This window comes from Thermobia domestica, chromosome 6 (assembly GCF_964235325.1).
Source record: "Thermobia domestica chromosome 6, izTheDome1.hap1.1, whole genome shotgun sequence".
Lineage (NCBI taxonomy): Eukaryota > Metazoa > Arthropoda > Insecta > Zygentoma > Lepismatidae > Thermobia > Thermobia domestica.
In genome coordinates, this window is record NC_137459.1 from 241,215,054 (window position 1) to 241,233,616 (window position 18,563).

The 18,563-nt window shown below is 37.6% G+C and overlaps 1 protein-coding gene across 2 annotated transcripts in view; it reads right to left on the reverse strand.

Moving 5' to 3' along the window:
* LOC145688442 (uncharacterized) overlaps positions 1-17,197 on the reverse strand; it is a 187,710-nt gene extending 170,513 nt beyond the window's left edge. For both annotated transcript variants that reach the window (XM_081762676.1, XM_081762675.1), the window contains exon 1: positions 17,045-17,197. The gene's annotated coding sequence lies outside the window, so the exon portion shown is untranslated. The remainder of the gene's footprint in view (positions 1-17,044) is intronic.
* Positions 17,198-18,563: the final 1,366 nt, after the last annotated feature.

Genomic DNA, 18,563 nt, shown 5'->3' on the forward strand with positions numbered 1-18,563 from the left:
CCCCCGATTCTAGATATCTGCTTTGACTCGACGAAACCCTGCCACTAGTGGCACACTAGCGGCAATCCTTCGACACGTCGCTATATCGACGATCGCCATTTACCGGCAAGTGGGCCACTAGGAGTTGGCGACGTTTACGGCATGGGGAAGCTAATAAACAAACAAAAAAATAAATCGCCTTATTAAAAAAGTTTTCCGAAAATTTACATCTAGCAAAATCATTTGTTGGTATTCCAGAACTGTGAATTCACCTTTATTCATAATTTATTTCTATCGTAGTTTTGATATGAGAATGATATGTCTGAAACTGTAACACACGTCATTAATACTTTTTTTTTTTTTTTTTTTTTTTTTTGCTTTACTCAGATTTGACAGTTTTACTTAACAGTCAGTCAACTTGGATATGTGATATCAGAGTTTTAGAGATTTCCTTAAATTTTTCATTTCTAAAACAGTTTGCAACTAACACCATTAACGTATCTCTTTCGATATTCCCATATGTAATGGCTTGGTCACTCCCAGTATATTTCAAACAATAAACTATTTACGGTGTCTTACTCCATTAATCCGAACTACATTTTATATCCAACAACTCTGTGCATTTTCCCTTAAATCTGCAAACTTTCTATTAGGTTAAAACTCAGTATTTTCTATTTTCTTCCTTTCTTGCTAAAACGAAAGTGTTCTTTAGGCAACCTGAAATGATGACTCTATACTACATTATGTTGCATAGGGCATTTTATGTAGCATATCATTTGAAAGTTGGACACTTTCTTCGTATATTGAAAGCAACAGGGATTAAGTCCTTCTACACTTACATGAGAAGTAAACACATTCTTTTTAATTCGTGGAATTGTGCCAATGCACTAGGTCCAGAGAGTTTTTAATTTAAGCTAATTAATAATAATAATAATAATAATAATAATAATAATAATAATAATAATAGTTATTATTATTATTATTATTATTATTATTATTATTATTATTATTTTATTGACAGGTTTTCTGAATATTAAGCAATATTTCTCAAAAAGCTGGTATTTTTAAACAAATGTGTTCGATATCAAGTTTTCATAAAGTAGTCACTCTCTAATATAAATAATTTCAGAAGGGCCGCGGTAGCTCAGTGATAAAACGTTCACCTTTGGTGCATGGGATCCTTGGTTCGACCCCAGCTCGCACCAAGTGAATTTTGTGGTGGAGAAACACCATGTGCATGGGTTTTCTCGGGGTTCTTCCGTTTTCTCCCACTTTTTCATTCCACCATTGCATTCATTTCTCATCACCGTGTCCTTTAGCCTAGCCGGTATAACCGTGGGTCGTAAAACTTAAAGATTTGACTTCAAATAATTCCAACCCAAACAGTTGCAGGAAGTATGTCATTTCGAATAAAACAAACTACTCTATAAAATTCTGAGTATTATAATTTTTTATATATACAATTCTAGCGGACCTTATTTCTAAATCGAAGGGTAAGAAGATTAAATTCACTCTCTTATTATTATAAATTCATTTCAATTGAAGCAGTTAAAATAGTTGGGAAAAATTAGAAAGCCATACCCTACATTCCAGTGTGCCACAACCGGATAACGGGGCACACTGGCGTGCCCAGCAAAATGAACAGTGTGACGCAAACTTTTATCTATTATTTACAAGAATATTTGTCGAGTTTATTTTATTTATTATTATGAACGATTCTTCCACGGATCAGCTGTCTGTATACAGTTAAACAAACAAGTGTCACATTGAGGGAATGAGTGTAATTATTTACTTTAATAGTAATAGAAATGTATATTTTCTACCGGGAATAACTGCATCCGGTCTAGAAAGCTGCGACTAACAACAAAGGAACCCGATGTGCCAAACACACACCACCTACGCACTTCAATACACCAACAAAAGGTGCAGACTATTCATGAGTTAAAATCTCTCACCCAATGTATGCTCCTAACATGTCTCTCAGCGATTACAACATTTTTTGGTATCTCAATCACTTCCTAGTAGGATAGCTTTACCTAGAGACCACTGATTAACCTGGTATTGGATGTTTTACTTTTTTACCTTTGTAGTTGACAGTCATCGTTTGGATATCTCACACGCAAATATCTAATATTAAAAACGTTTCTTCTATAATTTAGTAATATTGTATTATTCATTAGCTTGGTTAAGCTTGTTTAAACACTTTTCTCTTTGCACCTACTTATTACCTATACCTTAACGTTGTATAAAAATACACTAACTCTCACCGGGAATCAAATCCAGAACCAATGCACTTGAACCATTTGGCCACAACAAGGCACATTTAAATAGAAGTTTCGATTTTGTTAGGAAAATTGTGATTAGGTGTAACATTTAAAAATATATTTAAGAATGAAAATGAAATGAAATCTTTGAGTTTTACGTCCCACGGTTATGCCGATTAGGCTAAAGGAGACGGTGATAATGAGAGATGAGTGAAATGGTGGAATGAAGAAAGTGGGAGAACCCCGCGAAAACCCACGAGCACGGTGTTTGTCCACCACAAAGTTCACTTGGCGGGGACTGGGATCGAACCCGGGACCCCAAGCACCAGAGGTGAACACTCTACCACTTTTTTTAAACTTCGTGACTATTTTTTTCTATTTTAACCACTTCTCAGGACTACTGGACACGACAGGGACACGAACACAGAAACATCGAGGACAGTTAAAATTCCACCCTTGCTCTTCAGAGGGACTCGAACCCCCAATGGGCTTCACCTTACGATCATCAGCTTAACGCCTCAGACCGTTCGGCTACACCCACCGGCTACCACTGAGCCACCGCGCCCCCCATATTTAAGAATGGGTACGGATGAAACGCACTGATTTTTCTCGCTCGAATTTCTTAAACTGACTCGTGTTAGGCTGCAGCTATTACTGAAACATTTATTTGGGAAATGCGAATAAAATAATGTGTTTTGGAAAACTTTGTTCAAAGCAACTTATGTCCAAAAGTAAGGTACCCATTGGTCATATTTCTGTTAGAAATAACTTATGCCATATATTAGAATTATTAAGGAAATAATTGTATGTGAACTATGAGCAAAAGCTTCTGAGTACTTTCTGTGAAATCGTCAAAAAAGTCATCCCGAAGAATAAAATATCCCTTGTGTATCTTTTCAGGACAAACGAGTTATGCTATTTATGAAATACGAACAAAATTGCCAGAGTCATTCTCGACAAAATCGTAGGGTAATCGTAGGGTAATTACTTGCTCCGAAAAGTAATATACCACTTCTAGCTTTTTAGGATGATGGAATTATACCATATCGTTAGGTTATTTATGTAACATTTATTTATGAAATATGAACAAAATTGCGTCAGGCGTTAATGGGAAAATCGTTGGAGAAGAGTAAACTACTCCTTCTGAATGTTTACAGGACGAACGAGTTGTGTCATATTGTTAGGTTATTAATGATACAATTATTTATGAAATGTGATTGAGAAAATTATTCGAAAAAACGCATCCCATACAGTAAATTACACCTTATGTATTTTTTTTCAGAGCAATAATTCATACTATACTTGTAAAAAAATAAGCAAAATCTTTACAGCTGTTTTTGAAACAATTTAATTATTTTAAATTTTCATTCATCAGTAAACTACACTTATTTTTAGGTGTCGGAGGATATAGAATTCGAAACGATAAAGTGTTATAAAAAATTCGTCTAGAATTCGGTCCAGATACGTCGAACAGTATGGCCTCTATTTGAATGCATGTAAAAGCGTGACGAACCGACAAACGAACAGATGGACAGACATCAAAATAACTTTTTCGATATGTGGGTACGTGAAACTTGGTCATTGAAATCTCGAATTCGATTTTTATCACTATTACTACAATTTCTTCTTTCGTCGCTTGAACGTGAAAAAGAATAGGAATACAACGACACGTAAGGTGATAATTTGTAATTCCCAAAATTTAATGAGTTACGTTTAATGTGTTGCCATGCTAGAAAAAAAACTTATGCCTGTTTGTTATATCATTTTAATATCAGTTTTTCACGCTACTATATAATGTAGAAATATGGTATGATTATCGTTCATATTCATGCTATCTTTTGGAAATATTCGTGTTCCGCATACATAGATCTGTATAATTTAGTTACGTTCAACGAAAGCATTCTTGCACTTGTGGATATGAAAAAAAAAAGAGATAGAGAAAGTCAATACTCTAAAAAGCAAAAAACACAAGCACACACACACATAAACGATAATTTAACATCAGGTCGATGTAACAAGGGGTAAGACTGGATAGGCTGTCAAGGTCGCGTATGTTCTTTTTCCTGTTCCAGACACACAAACCCGAAGTGAGTTGTCTGCTGTTCAAGAACGGGAAGTAACATACAAGACTATAAACTGAAAACAATAACTGTTTCCAATAGTACACGTATTCTAATACAGAATAAATACGTCGATTAAAGGATACTATCAATAAATTATTTCCTTATTATATTGTTTCGGTTCTTATTAACATCAAAATTATACACTTCCTATAATGTTTTGTAAATAAAAAAAAAAAAAAAAAAAAAAAAAGGGATGCGATGGGATGGGATTCGATGTGGTGTCAAAATAATGAAATAACTACAAGTCCGCCACTCTATCCACCTAACCACTGAGGTTACGTGGTGTTGGCTCTTTTTTTAAAAAAGACATAATCTTCATAACCATGGTCCGTATCGCTTCGAACCTTAAGATAAGAGTTTTTCTGTTTAATTCTATATTTTCGTACGACATCTTAGTTACAGAAGCTAATTTATATTTCGCAGGCAATCTACACACTAGGTTTTAACCAATAAATGCAACATTTTAGTCCACTATCCTTGATCCTTGATCCAACTCCTCGACTCCCCTACTGAATTCCCTCCGCAATCATGCTCTGCTACTGAAAAAATCCCTAGAAATCATCGTTGCCAGTATACACAAAACCGAGCATAATTTTGTTTTTTGCTTATATTTTTATTATTTTATTATATTTTTTGGAAATATTTCCTTAGATGGATTGCTTTCTATTATCTCCACATACTAATACTTGAATTTTACCTATAAACGTAAGGAAAATGGAATAAATACGAAAAATCTTCAGTTACAGTATACGCGCAATTTTTTTTTGCGCATGGGAGTACATATTAAATTTGTAATTTAATACCTCAGTTTCAGCGTAGTGATTATGATTAGGGATGGCCACATTTTCCGGAAACCGGAAAATTTTCCGGAAAATAAAAATGTTCACTTGGAATAGTGACATTAGTCGTCTTACATTAAGAAAAATAACGAAAAATGCTACGCGAGTAAATGAGGCAATGTTCTTCAACTCCAGTGGATAGGAGAGAAAAAGTCGAGTAAATCAGCGACGAAACATTCTTTCCTACTACATCTATTTGTACACTTCCTTAATCACGTACTTTTTTCTGTTTACGTGAGGGCTTGCGGATCATTCGTTTGTACCGGGAAATTCCAATCATGCGGTGTTTCGGGGAATTCCCGATTATGCGTGTGCCTGAGGGCAGACCCCTACCAGTGTGTTATTAGTACAACTGGTATGTTTTTATTCCAACCATTTCTTCATTGCTTATCATGATCACGGTGATCTGTCAAGGTCACAGATCCTGGGGGGCCGGGGACAGCTCCCTCAAAGTTCATGTCGACCCTGCATTGTATTTATAAATATACAATATTTTGCATAATTTGAATTCGTCTTAAAACTCTCAAATATGCTTTCTGCATCTGAATGGATCCCCAAAGTTACAGAGAAATCGGCGCCCTAGATTCTATAGAATCCACATGCAGTAATCTTGTATAGTGTTGTAAAGGCCTGGAAAAAAAAATGAAATTTTGGGTAAAAAAACACGTTTTTTACTGTTTTTTTTTTCGAGCTTGGAAAAAAACGGAAAAATTGAAATTTTCGAATATTTTACTACATTATGCTTTTAAAATAAAAACTATTTTATAGTTACTAGTTTACAGTTAAGATCATTGAGTAGCTTTGTTTTTTGTATTAGAATAGGGAAATTTTGTGGCAACAAATATATTTGCACCACTCCTTTAAAGTTAGCACCGTGATAAAATAGAAATGAAATGAAATGAAATCTTTGAGTTTTACGTCCCGCGGTTATGCCGGTTAGGCTAAAGGAGACGGTGATTATGAGAGATGAGTGAAATGGTGGAATGAAGAAAGTGGGAGGAAACGAGAGAACCCCGAGAAAACCCACGAGCACGGTGTTGGTCCACCACAAAGTTCACTTGGCGGGGGCTGGCATCGAACCCGGGACCCCAAGCACCAGAGGTGAACGCTCTACCACTGAGCCACCGCGCCCCCCGTGATAAAATAGAGTTATGGCTACAAAAGATACTGAAATATAATCCTAGTTAGATTAATTAACATATACGCATGTAAATTATCTTAAGTAATCTTATAAAGTTACCGTTTTATGGCAGGTTAAAATAAGAGGGTCAGAATCATTTTAGTTAATACCAGTATGTTAAAATCAAAAATATATATTTTACGGAGATACGTATCTTCCTTGTGCTGTATAAAATTTTTGGAAACTTTGAACCCATTAGAAAAATTCTTTTCTTCGAAAATATTGGCAAAACCCAGAAAATATAATTTAGACTACTTTTTCGCCTGATGCTAATCTTATTTGCTGTAACGTGTCTGCAGCATATATATATTTCGCTAGCAGAAAAACTACTTAAATCAACAGCTTTTAATTTTACTTTTTAGTTTTTTGATTTGCCATAAAAAAAATCCTCTTTATTTGTATATATTTTTCGAACAACTCAAAAAGAGAGATGATCTTATTTACATATACATACATACACCGCACAAGTGGGTAAATTTGAGCAGCAACAAATATATTAAAGAATTTAACATGTGAAACTTCCGTTCGTTATTATTAAAGACTAGCAGGCATACCCGTTCTTCGAACGAGGAGAACACGTTCCATTTGGGTATAAAGGCCACCAAAACTGTCACCAATGAACTTAGGGACCCCAAAAACTATGAATTTTACACTAGTATCAGTCATTCTCAATTACTTTTACATGTCACCCTCCCCCTTTAGGAGTACTAATGAGGCTGAAATTGGATTTAAACTTCATCGAAAGTGTCACTGTTCATCTCAGCCACCCCGAAAACTATGGATTCGATATTAATATCGGCCATTTTGGATCATTTTTATATATCCACCCTTCTCCCTCCCCAAAGCTGAGGCGCTGAATTTGGATTTAAACAGCATCGCAAATGTTAATGTTCATCTCAGGACCCCAAAAACCATGGATTCAACACTAAAATCGGTCATTTTCGATCATATTTATATATCTCCCCACCCCCAAGTTGCAGGCCTGAATTTGGATTTAAACGGCGTCGGAAGTGTTCATGTTCATCACGGCAATCCCAAAAACTATGGATTCGACACTAATATCGGTTATTTTCTATCGTTTGTATATATATATCTCCCCTCCCCCAGGTCACGGCGTTGAATTTGGATTTAAACTGGATCGGAAATGTCACTGTTCATCAGGGTTGAAAAAAACTTTTTAAAAAAAAAAACAAAACAAAAAGAGCGTTTTTTATGTTTAAAACAAAGTACTGTGTTTTAAACAAAACAAAAACACATTTAAAATGTTTATTTTGTTTAAAACAATAATCTAAATAGGCATATATATTCCACTTTTACACGCTCACAGGTACTGCTTGCCATCTGTATTCAACCGTTAGATCAAATTTCTGGAACTTCCCTAATCTCGATCCGTACAAATGTTCAATTCCGGAGAAAGAAATCGGGATTTTCCCAATTTCTGTTCACTGAATATGTAGTTTCTTTGTGTTACGTTCTACTGGTCGTCTGCATTCTTAATCGGGGGAGCAGGGAGGGGGCAAAGACAATTTTTGGAGTTTCAGTTTTTTGACGTAAATTACATTTATTTTTACAAAAATCAATAGCTCAGTCCCTAATTAAGCTAGAAAGATGATTTGGTACTAAAGTATTCCTGAGGAATGAAGCCTTCCGCTAGTATGCATTTTATTAGGGATGGGCACGAGTCGAGCTAAAGTTCGACTCGACTCGAAACTCGAAGCAAATTCGAGTCGAGTCAAAGGTAATTTTCTCGAGTCGAGTTTCGAGCCAAGTCACTGTTTTGAGGTCGAGTTTCGAGTCGAGTCGAGTTCGATAAACAGCTCGCTCGTTTTGAGATCATGGCCTGATTAAACTAGAAAGCGAAAGTCATAAGAAATGTAAGCAGTAATATGGAACATTTTTAGTGTTGCTCAGAAGATGGGACACTGCTCGCATCTCGTCTCGTCTCGATTAACAGGACGACTATGGATTTTTATAACGAGACAGCCTCAAATGTAAACACCGGTATATACTGTAGTCCTTACCACAAAGGCTGAGACCTGCACGATCTAACTTTTGAGCCGAAGCAGAAGCCCATCCCAGGTAGTGATGTTAACTGGCTCAGTTCGGTTCAACTGAGGAGCAGCTCGAGCCGGCTCGGTTGAGATGAGGCACCGACTCGGCTCAGGTGAGCCATCGGCTCGATTGTGAATGAGCTCTGAGCCGAGCCACTAGAGCCGTTGAGAACCCGAGCCGAGCAGGTTTGAACATGTTTGACCGACGCAGTCTAACTTTTAACGATTTTTGGTTCGAGCCTGGATACTTGCTCCTCCGGAACTGAAACCCAGAGCCTCGTGAACGATGTCCTTGCCTCCTTGACTTCACCTTTTCCGAGGTCAGCTGTCAACTAGTTTTTAGTATTCAGATACAAACCGCCTATCATTCATGTTTATATACGCTGGTGTTGTTATACTAATAATAATAAGTTGTAGTAATAGTAAGTATCATTGCTAATATTTATATTGTCTATGTAGGATACTTGAAGAAAGTACTTGAAACTACACACAGTACTTGGCTCGACTCGACTCGAAACTCGAGTCGAGTTGGAAGAAATTTTTCGAGCCGAGTTCTCGAGTGGAGATCAATGATGTCGGTTTAGAGTCGAGTCGAGTTTCAATGAACGCCATAAATATACCAGAACTCTTTAAAAGGTTAAACTTCCTACAGACTAAGGATGACCACATTTTCAGGGAAAACGGAATATAATTCTTCCGGAAACTGAAATATTTGAAAGGAAAGACGGAAAATCTTCCGGGAAAATGGAAGACGGAAAATTTTATGGAAAATCGGAATACGGAAAATTTTCCGGCAAAACAGAAGACGGAAATTTTCCGGAAAATGGAAACAGAAAATTTTCCGGAAAATCGGAAGACGGAAATTTCCGGAAAACTCTTTTCCCGGAAATGGCCATCCCTAATTATGATACGTTGATCGTAAAATTTTACACCCAAAGCAATGACGGGATTTTCCCGGTGCTAAGGCGGCAGTTTCCCGATTTAAGAAATTTACCGAACGGACCACCCAACTTTATAGTGAAACGGGACAGTCCTGATTTCCGAATAAGTGAATATACTATTGGTGTTGAAGTGAAGTGGATGGAACTTCCATTCTGGTGTTCCAAGCCCAAAAGGAGGGCAATTTTTCTCGGATGTAAGCCGAGAAGCGGTTTGAATTCAGCTTAAAGCTTATGTGTCTCCTTCTAGCATAACCCTGTTCTTGCATAATAACACCAACGCGAAACAAACTTACTCTTGTCTATATGTAATATAAATACTCTGAGCAAATTATTTAAACCCCAAAAAATCTGGTTTAAACAAAACAAAACAAAAAAATGGGGGTTTAAACCAAAATAATCGATTTTTCTTTAAAAAAAAAAGTATTTTGCCAACCCTGGTGTAGTATAGAGAAGAATAGAGTAGACAGTGTGGTAGGATTAGGCTAGAGTACAGTAAGGTTAGGTTAGTGTAAGGCAAGCCTGTGACCCTTCTGTGAAATTTAATCCCTATACGTTTCACCTAAAGCTTCGCTGACATATTCTTCACCAGCGCACTTTTTCAGTGCCTCAAACGATTTTACGTTGACCTCAACTTGTACGAGGTAGTCAATACAAACGAATATTTCAAATAATCTGGTTCTGGACAGGGTGAACTTGAGGGACCGGACATCAGAGAAAGGGTGCATCATAGAAAGCATGCGCTTTAACGACGGTAAGTTTACGCGTTAAAGAAGAGTAATTTCTAATTATCACTTCTGCATATGTGGAGATTCCCAATATATGTATTCGTGGTTCTTTGTTATATAGTGAGAGAGAGTAAAACCGCACATTATTGGTTAACACAATGCCATGTTCCCGCTCTTTCACAATAAATGTAACACAAATGATATTAGTGACACATAATATCAGGAGGGAAGAGGTACAGCCAACGCCATAGTAATGGAGGATTTCTACAGCGTAGTAGGTGAAGAAGGAGCTGCAAAGGTGTGGGACTATTTGGACTAGGTAGAAGAAAAGAATGGGGCCAAACGCTTATCAACTTCTGTAGGCAACATGATATGGTGGTGACGAATAAGTGGTTTAAGAAAAGAAAAAACAAGCTGTACACATAGAAAAATCCAGGAGATAAGAAACACTACCAAATCTATTACATTCTTGTGAACCAACGTTTCAGGAATAGTCTGCCCTGCTAAGCGAAAAGGCCTTATCTCCATTTCACATACTTTCGAGAAAATAAGCAAAACGCATTTTGGCTTAGGCTGTACGTTCAATTTTGTTGTATTTCAGTAAAACTTTATTAAATATATTTTCACGATCTAAAATTTGTGTGGTAATACAGTTAAATATTTTTGCTTATGAATTGCCACTTAAGGTCTTTTTACTTACTTTCAGTTACAGTTACAGTTACAATTTCACTTCAGATAGATGTAGAATTTTACTACGAACATTCCCATACCAATATCTCGATTTTCGAAAAATGTGGAGTTAAGGACTTTTTGCTTAGGACGGCAGTGGTATACGAGAAATGAAGACACTACCGCGAGTGGACATTGACTCAGATCGCAATCTCCCAGTGGTGGAAGTGCAAACCTTGCTGAAGTTAATCAAGGAAAATGGGATGAAAAATCGAAAGTGGAAGTTAGAGCGACTAAGAAGTATGGACAGTGATGTGAAAGAAAAAACTAAAGAAAAATTCTGTGAAATGGGCGATATGTTATGCAATGTAGAACATAGTTGGGGAAAAGTTAAACAGATTCAACTTACACATTCCACAATAATATTAGCAGGATGAAAAAAGCAACAAGAAAATCATGGATAACTGAAGCGATGCTTAAGAAGAGGAGGAACGCAGAAAGGCGAATACCACGGACAAAGGCTGAGTAATGAATTGAAAGGAGACGGACAAAGCCAAAGAAAAGTACGTGGAACAGATATGTGATGAAATAATTAATGGAACTTCAACGGCGCGGCAGATATGATCTGATGTATCAGAAAGCACAAGAACTAGGGGGGAAGCCTAAGAAAAATATACGCACATTTGGAATCGAAGATCAATAAGGTCATGTGGTCACTGACCATCAAAGAGTCCTTAGAATTTAGGAGGAATACGTACTTGTAAAAGATTTGTATGATCACAAGAACTGCAATCGAAGTAGAGAGAGAGGTGGACGATAAAGAAAAACGACGCGTATATCGAAAAGTGAAGTAGTATAAGCCAACAAAGACATGTGAAGGAGGACGGCCACTGGAGACGACGAGATACCAGCAGATTTGCTCAAGGGATTAGGAGAAAATGCAATGAGTGGAGAATAGCCAAGAATTTGCTTCATGTTACAATGATTGCATTACCCAAGAAAAGCAAGTAAAGAAGTGGAGCGATCATAGAAGCATTAGCCTAATTTCCACACACTGGAAAGATTATTGTGCGCATCGGGGACGTCATTTAGGAGGGGGCACAGATGGACAATTGCCCCCGTCCCCGTGTGTTCGAGATTTATATAAATGTTATCAATAAAATAGTAGTAAATGAGTGAAAACTGCGAAATATTACTTATATCAAGAGGTCTTTCCCGCCCCCCCTCCCATTCCCCACAAAGCAAAAGCTGAAATGACGCTCCTGGTGCACATACTGAACAGGCAGCTGGAAAGTAAAATTGAAGAGATGTTGGAGGAAGAACACTTTGGATTCTGAAAAGGAAAAGGCACCAGAGATGCCACTGAGTTGATGAGAATTATATCAGAACAAGTTCTTGACGTAAAGGAAGAGTTATGTCTGTGCTCCATCGAGTAGCAAAAAGCTTTCGACCGGGTTAATTGGACCAAACTTACAAAAATACTTAAAAGAAATCGGGGTCAACTGCAGAGACCGACGACCGCTTCACAACCTGTACGTACGACAACGACTGAAGTTGCACTTGAATGGAGGAGAAACCAATAGTGTGGAGATTGGAAGAGGAGTCAGACAAGTATGTAGTATGTCGTCCCAGTTATTCAACATTTACACTGAACGTTTAATGAAGGAAATATTAATGGGATTTGGAGGGCAGATCATTAGCAAGATCAGGTATGCAGATGATACAGTTGTTATATCTAGAACCGAAGGAGGACTACAGGACATGATTGACAAAACAGTTGACACAGGGAAACTATATGGAATGTAAACATCGAAAATCATGAGAATATCACGTGCAAACTGCGCTCTTACGGGTCAGAGTAGAACAAAGAGAACTTGAAGAGGTCAATAATTTCAAGTATATGGAAAGTACTTTGACAAAAGACTCTTACTGTACCAAAGAGATCAGGTCAATGATTACCACAGCCAAAGACGCATTCAACATGGAAAGATCATTCTTAACTAGTAGACATAATATTGGACTAAGGAAGAAGTTGATCCAGTGCTACAGATGGAGTATTGGATTGTATGGTTCAGAGGTTTGGACATTACGGAAGTTGGAGAAAAACTATTTCAAGGGCTTCGAAGTGTGGTGTTGGAGGAAGATGGAAAAGTTAAAATAGACAGAGAGACTAATAAACGAAGATGTTTTGAAACGAATAGGAGAGAAGAGGATGCTTTTCGCCAGCAACCTTCGTAAAAAGGCCAATTGAATTGGACACATCTTGTGAACTCAACTGATCTAGGTTTGAAGAGTAGAAGAAAGTACTGGAAGTTTAAAGAGGAAGCTGAAGATCGAGAAACGTGGAAAACATTTCACAGCCCGAATCTTAAAAAAAAAAACCTTCACGTATGCCAGGATAACCCACCAGCGTTGTAGAATATTACCATATTTGCACTCGTCTTGAAGAGTTTAATCCATTGCAGTCACTTCTGCAAATGTCAGGATTAGGGACGTACCGGATATCGGTATCGGCCACTTTTGGGAGTATCGGCAAATGGACACCGATATTTACCGATACATTTTCCGAACTATTTTCAGTTTGTTTAATATTAACAGTGACACTTATATTTCAACGGTTTCTTTTAGACTTAAAGTTGATCTAAATTATCAATTGTTCAATCGATGTTTTTAATGCATGTGTACGCTTTTGATTTGCGATACTCGTACTGAACTGATATTTTCAGTCTCTCGATGCCAAGTGGGGAGGAAAAGCCAAAGGTCCTCAGTCAGGATCATGGGCGTCCAAAGACAATTTTCTAGGAGGGCCCATTCCATGGTTGCTACATTATGTCTGATATTTAATACACGTGGTTTGTTATAGTACGTATACATTTTCGTGAGCAACGGAAGTCTACCCTGCCCTCCCCCTTCGAGCACCCATGGTCAGGATAGCAGACCCCTAATTTGAGTTGATTTTGAGTTTAACGTCCCGTTCAGCAGCGAGGCTATATGAGACGTGGGCCTACTGATTAACGTGGAATCCGAACCACATGAGCTCCCGCCAGGAATCGAACCCGGGTCTCCCACGCCAAAGGCGCGTACGCTAACCGCTTAGCCGCGGAGGAGCTCACCCCTAATTTGAATCCCCAACGAGACAGAGGTTTCGATTCAGAAGAAACCCACAAGACGCTCACTTTGTCATTATTTTCTCCTACTTACTGGTTAAAAACAATTAGTTCTAAAGTCAATAAATAGTTTTATCGTTTTCGACTTCGCTTAAATAACTTTTTTTTTAATGTTATACACAGCAACATCTGGTTCAGCACTCAAGTTTGTAAACAACAAAAATCTGTAACGGTAGTATCAGTTTGCATTATATGTATGTAATAGAGACTAGTAAATACAATGTAACTATCAAAGTACATTATCACTCTAAATATCAATCATTGACTCTTAGAATTAACTTTACACTATATAAGTATTTTTGCTGCCTTTTAGTTCATTTTATGTGAGCTGGATTAAATTTAGAGAAAATATATTTTTTGTGTGTGTGTAACCTAATATGAAGTTCTGCTTTTTGTCTTTATATGTCAAATTTCTTCCCTTATTATCTAATATACACTATTACAATGTTGATCATTTCATTGTTCTGAAAATTCCTAATAATATATAAGACATGTATCCAAAAGTATTGGTATCGGTACATCCTGTCAGGATTACAGACACACTTGTGTTTAAGCATGAAAACGTTATCAGATATACATGCATTCTGTAATCCGGACATGTCCGCCAGATACTCCAATGGATTCAACTCTTTTAAGACGATTGCAATGATATATATTTTGTATGTCTCATAACGTTTTCACGCCAAAACTCACTTGAATTTTGGCATGAAAACGTTATCCTTCCCATTTAGGTGTAATAGAGAGAGAAAACAACGTACCCTGCTGGGCTCTAACCCGCCTTCGCCCGCTAACGCTCGTTCGGCAATACTATGTGAATTACTGATATACGTGGAGGGTACCACGGCGGACGGGGCAGGGTAGATACGTGATGCAAAAAACAAAAGAACAGGTAGTTTCCTTCCCCCATCCGCCGTGGTAGCCCCACATACATACAATACATATCAGTCGAAAGCTTCAAACTTCAAGAACAAATTGATACCAAAGTTATCTTCCTAGCTCAAGTAGGGGGTGAGCTATTCAGGTTTAAATTGAGTCAAATTAAGGGACGACCAGAATGTGACTATTTCACAGCATCAGACGGCTCAATGACCGTAACTGTGTGACAATGTATTTACTGGCATATGATCATATGAACTTCTTTGCTTGTCTACCCATAAGGAATCCACCCCTGAAATTTTGCCGTACCTTTTTGTTACACCCTGTATATGTATGAATTGCTTAAACACAGCGAACAGCTAGACAACCTGATCGAGATCAATCATAAACATACTCATGTCAGCACGTATTCAAAATCACACAAAAGCTTGCAAAATACGTTCCATGTGTTATTACATGAAATGTACCATATATACGGTACTTTCTCCGGTTATATGTATCTAATTGCCCCGCTACACTTAATTTCAAACATGTTTTAAGTATTTTGATTGAGCAACCGTGATTCAATCTGCAGAAGTACCATAAATAATTAAGTAGTATGGCGCTAAATCGTTTTTGGCACAAAACATTTTGGAAAATTTACAGGTAAAAACTCAATACCTTGTATGAAAAGATACATTTATAACAGAAAAAATTTCTGCAGGTGATACAATAAAATCAATATACCTGTATTTTAGGTTTACAAGACTGGGTTACTAGTGTAAAATCATTACAAGTGCTTTATGATGGACAAAATAAGTGAGGGTATACGAAAGATAATTGTAGTAGATAATATTGTCCACCGGCACTGTATTTCTGCACAATGTGCCGAAGCTGTATTTTATGCAACTCTATCCATCACGACTCTGGAACTCACTAAAGAAATAATAAGCACTTCTGACCAGAGTATATACAAGTGTATATACTCTGGTCAGAAGTGTTTATTATTTCTGTATTTTATGTTTACAAGTGGAGCGCTATAGGTAGATTATTTTCGGAACAGCTATGAATTTTGAACGAATCTAGTTAGCGAGTCGGAATATGGGAGTAACGAGTTGCGCACAGTGGTCAGTATGTGCGAGGGCAAGGTTCTAGAACACAGGTCCTCCTTCCTATTATCTGTAATAATGACAGAAAACAACGTGCCCTGCGAGGCTGTAACCCGCCTTCACTCGCTAACGCTCGTTCGGCAATATCACGTGAATTAAAAATTGAACTTGGTAAATGTTTAGCAGACGGGGTCCAGAAGTACGTAAAAAATACAAAATTTACGGGAGAAATGGAAGATACAAATACTTAGAACTAACATACCCTAACCAAATCCAACTACCAACCAACATGAACTAACCTAATATTAACAGAAATATGCGAAATTCTTTATTTTTTCTTCAGAAATTATGTTCTACTCTTACACTAATATTATCTAACAAACTAACCTACCCTAACCTGAACTAACCTAATGTGCACAAAAACTACCAAAATTGTAACTTTTTTTTTTTTTTTTTTTTAGAAAAATAAATGTTGGACCCCGTCTGCTAAACATCGTCCTAAAACTTTGGTAGAGAAAGGAACCAACCTAGCTACTAACCTATATGGGGGGGACCTGTGTTCTAGAATCTTCCCATGTGCGAGCTGTTAGCCAATTGTTTTCGCGCTGTTGTAGAAACATCATGCTGTGCAACTGGATTCAGAGGTGCACGTACGAATGCTCACGGCTGTTCCGAAAGTAATCTACCTATACTAGCACGAAACCATGACAAGTGCTATTGAAACTCGTATCATTCACTACCCTCTCTAACGCACCTGGTCCCTTCGGACGCACCTCCTAGCATCCGTTCGCGCTTCCCACCTACACCCTGCTCTCCCTCGGTTAGATAGCATTCGTGCTTTTTATTGACAATCTACCACATATTGGTTGCTTTATGTACTGCAGTTTTGTCATACATCCGAACGCCGTATTTGTACATAAATCATAAAAGAACTGTAATTTTTCACCAATTACTTTTGATGCCTCCCCCATGAATTTTATCTATGTCAAGTGAGATATCATTTAGAAGACACTAATGAAATCCACTGAGGAGACAATAAGGAAATTAGTAAAAGAATTATGATTTTTTAACAATTATTTCGAGTGGTGTGCCAAAAGGACACCTGCATGTAAATTATGTTTATAATCCTGGAGAAGTCATACCTTCCGCGATTCACATATCACGAAAGTGAACACTCTTTCTAGCTTCACTTAACTTTCCTATTTCATCCACACTCATCTACATAATCACGTGGCCCTCTCCTCCAAATAAATATCTGTGTTTTCTTTTCCTTTATGAATGGCGCGAATGCAGCAGTGTTGCTAGGTACATAGTCCATAGTTTCCCACAAGGTAGCACAAAATCTTCCATACAATTGTAATTTTAATTTTACTATACCCCAAACTATTTTATAGAGGTCTAGAAAAATTCGGTGTAGGAAAATTCGGTGTCAGAAAACTCGGTTTAGGAAAATTCAGTGTACAGAAAATTCGGTGTACGGAAAACTCGGAGTCGGAAAATTTAGGTGTTAGGTAGATTCGTTGTAATACATATTGAATATTACCACTTACGATAATTTACGACACTTCATATTGTGAAAACGAAAACCATAAAATGTAACGAATAAAATGTTATTTCCTACTTCAAGAAAAGCAAATTTACTTTTTTGCCTTCAGTCCACTACCTCTTGAAATGAAATGAAATCTTTGAGTTTTACGTCCCACAGATATGCCGGGTAGGCTAAAGGAGACGGTGATGGTGAGTAATGAATGAAATGGTGGAATGAAGAAAGTGGGAGGAAACGGGAGAACCCCGAGTAAACACACGCACACGGTGTTTGTCCACTACAAAGTTCACTTGGCGGGGGCTAGGATCGAACCCAGAACCCCAAGCACCAGAGGTGAACGCTCTACCACTGAGCCACCGTAGCCCCTCCACTACCTCTTGCACATGACTTTCGCGGGGTATTACTATAAACTACTTTTCATCACACAATGAAGCTGACACTTTTTGTCAGAAATAAAACAATTATAAGTTCAGATAATAGTTATAGGAAGAACTAAAAACACCTTTCCTATAGTACATCATAGAACATATACAAGGTGATTCTTTTAAAAGTCAAGGATTTCATTTGACTTTCTAACTGAAGTCCGATTTTCATGCGGTTTGTGGCAAATGATCAAGGAACGTTGGGAGATTTATGGAACTATGTTTACTGGTTTAAATTCATTTGGGGTAATATCGGCCACGCCTATAGGAAAACAGCAAATATTCGCCACTGTATCGAATTGGAATTAGGTGAGGTACGGTGTGGAGATTTGAGTTTCTTCGTTAGATGGCAACCTCGCCACAGTCAATAAGGAACAAGAAACTGGGCCGTTGTATTGAGAATTATGCTGTGCTACTGTATCAATATGATCAGGACACAGTTACAATAATGTACTCTTTGGAGCAACGTGATTTTATCGTTAAAAAGTTTTTGGAGAACGGGATTTGTTGTTGCTACGCAAAGGGAATTTGCACGCAACTTTGCCTCACGATCTGCCCCAGACAGGACATAATATGGTCGTAAGTGAATAAATTGCAGGAAACAGGATCGCTTCTGAGGAAGACATGGAAGCATCGGACCTCGCTGGTGGATGTTGTGAAAGATGTCAGGTACCGACTCTAAGTCACCCAAGA